Raw genomic sequence first — 6,000 nt, forward strand, 5'->3', positions numbered from 1 at the left:
AACGCGTGGCAAGCATATAATGATGATGATGATGATGGTGGTGGTGGTGATGATGATGATGATGTCCTCAGACTGAATGGGGATTGAACGGCGGGGGATTGCCCAGGGTGCATTGCTGATGCAAAACGCACACATGGGTAAGGAGTGGGGGAATCGGATAATTTTGCGATATTTTTGAGGCATTGGGAAATTTTGTTGTGCACTAACAGCGGCATTTCCAGATGCTGAATGAAAACGATCGCAAGGTTTTGCATTTAAAAACGATTTTTCAGTGCTAAAACCTAGTTCAAGCGTTTCATGGTTCAGCCCCGCCGCGGTGGCTCAGTGGTTAGGGCGCTCGACTACTGATCCAGAGTTCCCGGGTTCGAACCCGACCGCGGCGGCTGCGTTTTTATGGAGGAAAAACGCTAAGGCGCCCGTGTGCTGTGCGATGTCAGTGCACGTTAAAGATCCCCAGGTGGTCGAAATTATTCCGGAGCCCTCCACTACGGCACCTATTCTTCCTTTCTTCTTTCACTCCCTCCTTTATCCCTTCCCTTACGGCGCGGTTCAGGTGTCCAAAGACGGCGCGGTTCAGGTGTCCAAAGATATATGAGACAGATACTGCGCCATTTCCTTTCCCCAAAAAAACCAACCAATTTCATGGTTCAAGCTTGCCGCCTCGGGCTTGCTCGCCCGTGGCGCCTCCGCTACCTCCGCAGCTTCCCGCCGCCTCAACTACCGTTACATTTTTTTTTCATTCAAACGTTCTTCCTTTTCACTCCATGCTCCACTTGCATTAGAACCGACGTACCGGTGGTCCACCCCCGCGTGCGTGTCGTCAAGGTGAATAAAAATGCCATCTTTTGTAAGGTCTAAGGTCAACAACTACTTTCGCCGGCTTTCGCGCAACTAGAGCAGCAGTCGCTACCTGTGGTCTCTACAGTGTTACGCAACATTGCAAAAGCCTAGCCGCCAAGATGCATGCAAGCTTCCATCATTGTGCTGGACGGCTTTTAGATCCTGAAGACCATGATCGCGGCGTCTAATTCAGCATCCAATATTAATGTGCTTCGATGTCAAGGCTCATACCCGCTGATCTCCTCTCTTATGCGCAACCAACTTTTACTTCGGCTCCAAAGCTTCCCCTGGCGTCGACTGTGCAAACAGCGCCGAGGCTGTTGAGAGAAAGATTGGTGCTTCAGAGGCTTACTACCACAATTTTGCCACAGCACCTGCCATCGCTTCAGAACTCGGCTACCGCTTATGTGGGCGGTTACATTGCACGAGTTGTCGGCGGGCATATAGAATGCGAGAACTGCCTTACTTTGTGTACGAAGCAGGTTAGCAACCAGCCACTCTTTCAGTTCACCCGCAGCCAAGACCGAGATGGGCTGCTCTACACGTCAGATCAACTTGTCTTCGTTCTCGACACAATAAGAGCTTTTGCTGACCGCACCCCGCAAGAAGATGAGACCTGGCAAAAGCCTCTCGCTACATTACTAGAGCACGCTGTCCCAGCTATTTGTGCTTCACAGTTAATTGCTAAGTGCAAGAGCGATGGCAGCAACGAGCACAGGCTTAAGCTCATGAATAGGTTCTTTTCCTGAGGCCACTCCTCTGCAACTACGCATTCATTGTTACTGACAAGGACGTAGCTAAACATTTTGCAAAAAATCCCCTTTCGCGAAAGTATGCGAAAATGAAACCACTACCACCGTTCGCTTTACTGCCATGAGGAAGTGGGACTCCACAATAAATGCTTTCCTTTTCGAGCTGGAGTAAGTTTTGGGTCACAACGCACCGTTATTGAATACATGAACTCCTATATCTTCTTTTTTTTATTCGAAAAGTGTGCCATGAGGTATAAGTTGAAAAAAAGGGAAGGAATGCGGGAGATAGAAAGTTAAAAGAAGGATTGAAGACCCGTTGCGCTGAGGTACTCCGCGCAGTGCTATCTTCAGGCAGATGGTGCAGCGCCTCACGTTACTTAACTGATGGCACTGACAGCAGGGCGCATTTTTCGCGCGTACCGCTCAAGTTGAGCGTCAACACTGCGACTCGCGAAACGGTCCTGCAGGAAAATGCGCGGCCGATCAAATGATGAAACCACATGGCACAGCTCCACATTTTCAGGCGCCAACTGTGGCTTCGGTGGCGACAATGGTAACTCTCAAAAACTTTACGAAGAAAACGTGGGATCAGGTATCGCTTTGGAAGCAGTCTAACGGCTTTACGTGCTACTTTGCGCATGCCCTTCCGGCTTGCGTCGTCTGTTACATGAGCAAACAGCACGCAACAGAGCTTTTTCAGCGCCCAAGCTTTCAGTATTAGCTGCAGCCAAACACTGTTTTCAAATAACGACCCTCAGACAAACGAACTTAAAGGTGACAGAACAATTTTTCACGAATTGAATTCAAGCAGGCGCGCGCTGTCATATCAGCGCAGCAGACGACGCGCGAGCGCATTGCATAGCAATAGCCGAAAACGACACGACTGAAATGGGCCGGTTACCCTTAGCGACAAGAGCTTCCGAGCTCCCTTTAAAAAAAAAGTTTTGATTGTACTTGAAACAGCATGAACGCAGTCAACGACAGAACAGCTGCGAACGGCTGGGCGTGGCGGCGAAAGGCTGGTTGGACCAAAGCCTCCTCTATTTTTTTCCTTTCCTGGTCGAAGGCTGCTGAAGCGCCCTCTGACTCCGCCGTGTTTCTCCGCGGGCGGCGCTGCCTTTGATGGATGGGCGTGCGCGTAGTTGCGGCCGCCTGCAGGGGCTTCGGCGGCCGCGGAATAAACGAGGGCTTTGCCTACTTCGCAAATGACCAACTCGTCCTAAGCCATTGCCAATCCATGGCTAAAACAAAGAGCTAGGAGCGCTCTTTTATATCATCCGGAAAATAAACGCTAGTTAATTGTGAGTCAGCATGCGCCGAGCGCCTCGACATCAATTTTTTTTCTTGTGTGTCTTAATTCTTCTTTCAAATTTTTGCAATACTTCTCTCGAAACCAACCTTGTTCATATGCCTCGCAGTAATCTGCCCTGTTCATTAACAGGGAAAGGAGCGCGATGGCAGAACACTCCCTGGCTGTCTCTGAGGGATCATGCATTGTGCTCACTGCCGAGAAATCTACGCATAACTGTCAACGCCACCACAAAAAAAAAAACGTCACTCTGCCTTATGCCTAAGTGCCAGCAAAACCATCGCCCGAATCCTGAGCAAAGGGTGGTCTCCAGGTTGCGCCCAAGCCTACAAGCACTGCTGTGCTTGCTTACTAGGTGTTCCAAAATCGGCCACGGAGAAAAAGAGCCCAAGGCATTATCTACAAAATTCATTGCGCCGACTGCGACGCAAGCTACATCGGTGAAACCAACAATATATAAAAGAAAGAATTCGGCAACAAAAAAACGACGTCCGCAACTATGCAAGGGAGCGCAGTCCTGTAATTGAACATTCATAAGACACACAAAAAACTTCGACGAAACCAGCATACTCGGTGACGGAACAAGTTAGCAAAAACGCGCTTCCTCGAATCCTGGCACATTAAAACAACCCCGAACAACATCAACAGCAGAAAGGGAAACCTCCCCAAGACAGACAATCAACTTGCAGCAGCTGCACTGCTCTTCTTACTCGATCTGCGCCCAGTGACAGTTTGATCCGTCATCAGGACAGAGGAGGCCTCCTTTATCCTTCAATGCAGTTTGTGTACGTTCTGTACGCCCTGAAGAACTACGTCGAGGTGTTGCTCAACAAAAGAAGACTTTTAGCAAAACCCCTGCAAGCTGCAGTCAACAATGCAGTTGATGCTCTTGCAGAACATGGAGCACTCAAATGTGAGCTTGCTTGCAGTGATCACCACGGCCAGCTTCTGAAGCTCATCTGCACAAAGTTTTTTCGGCCTGTTTTTGTGGACTATGCGTTATCAGTGACTGACAGGAACTACGTAGTGAAACTGCTCACTTCAAAGCCTCTATCTAGAAAGCTGTTAAAGTTGTGAAAACTTTTTTGCGCATGTATGTTTTATTCTCACTACGACAGTAAATTTTTTCCATTCACTTATCGCTCACAAAAATGCTTCCTTAATGTTTCTGCTTATATATTGGTTCAGATACGACTTGTGCTGAGAATGCGTGTTCTGTACAAAGAAGCACACTGATAATTACCGTCGATAAAGCTGAAAACTGAGAAGTTCATTTCGGTACTGCAGCAACGTTCGATCTATGTGCCTGGCCGCCGCTTTCATAATTTCCTTGATGAGCAGCTTTTATTAAAGTACATGTGCACATGGCTTAACAATAACAACTTAGCACTACTTTAATGATCGTGCCCGCATATCACTCTTACCAAAATAAGAGGAGTATACACAGTAGCAGAATTGCGCGCCGCGTTTTACGCTGCGTTCAACTCCTGCCGCGTCGTCTGCTTCATCTAGGGTTGCGCGCGCCACTCGTCGGCAGCTTCGCGTACTAGCGCGAACGGCGCCTAAAAACGGCGTTCCCCGCGGTTGAGTGGGCATGAAAAAAATAGAGGCTATGGTTGGACCGGTCGAGCAATCGTACGTGCATTGAAATATCTGACAACCGGCAGCGCTAGCTCTCTTCTTAACAAATAAGGGAATTTATATGCGCGCTTCAATTGGCTGCAATGGCAAGTAAATGGCAGAAATACCGACGGCTCAACCGTGAAGTTGACAAATTTTTCCAGGCTGTTTCTTTCCCCGTTGAAGACGAACGTCACGGGTCTCCTACGACGACACGCGAAGGCCGCGATACGAGTGCCGGAAGTGCAGAGAGAGGCAAAAGGCCTCAGGAATGCTTTGAAGCTTCGAGAGGACGGCTCAGCCCTCCATATGTGCCACCCAGTCTTAATGCGGACTCAGAATCCACCACTTCTGCGGAATGCCTGGACGCTTCTGAGGGTTCGTGGTTATCCGAGGAGCATTCAGATGACCGCGACCACCGAGCATTTGAGGAGCATTCCATGACCACCGATGGAGAAGCCACCCCTTCGGTGATAGATGCGGCTCGAGAGCTAGCAAACATAGCACTCAAGCACTGTCTTTCACATGTGGCCATTAATGACCTGTGCCTTCTTTTGCGCCGACTAGGGCATTCAGTGCCTCGTGACGCTCGCACTTTACTCAAGACCGAGCGGAAAGTGAATGTGCAGAACAACAGTGTGCATTTTGGCCTTGGAGGTCAAGTGGCTGAAAGAGTTGAAAAAGGCCTTCGGGATCCTGCAGGTGCCAAGGTAGACCTCCACATCAACATCGATGGACTGCCCATATTCAAAAGTTCCTCGGTGAGCTTCTGGGTCCTGCTCTGTGCTGTGGCTAATGCGATTGACAGTAGGCCCTTTGCTGTCACCATTCACTGTGGGAAAAAGAAGCCATCAAATATTGAACAGTTTTTGAGGCCATTTCTGGATGAAATGAAAAGCCTGGAGGCCTTCGGCATGGTCATCAAGGGAGTTCGCCACAGTGTTTCTCTTGCTGCTGTAATATGCGATGCTCCGGCACGCTCATATGTCAAGTGCGCAAAGGGACATACTGGCTATTACGGATGCGATCGCTGCACTCAGAAAGGTGAAAGGATTGAACGGAGACAAACATTTCCAGTGTGTGCTGCTTTTGTAAGCCGCACAGATGAGTCTTTTCGCACAATGGCTGAGGCAGGCCATCACCACGCCACAAGTCCTCTGCTTGAGCTAGGCGTCAACATGATCAAACACTTTCCCTTGGACTACATGCATACAGTCTGTTTGGGAGTCGTCCGGAAGCTGCTGCAGACTTGGGTGTCTGGTCCATTACCTTATCGCCTCAGTGCACAGCAGCGTAGCATTCTGAGTGCAAGACTTGAGGAAACTAGCCTGCCATCAGAATTTGCTCGCCAGCCTAGAACCTTGGAGGAACTGGATCGATGGAAGGCAGTAGAATTCAGGTCTTTTCTTCTTTACACCGGTCCTGTGCTGTTAAGGGATTTGTTAAAAAGTGACCGCTACAAGCACTTTCTATGTCTTC

Source organism: Amblyomma americanum, chromosome 1, assembly GCF_052857255.1.
Source record: "Amblyomma americanum isolate KBUSLIRL-KWMA chromosome 1, ASM5285725v1, whole genome shotgun sequence".
Taxonomy (NCBI): Eukaryota; Metazoa; Arthropoda; class Arachnida; order Ixodida; family Ixodidae; genus Amblyomma; species Amblyomma americanum.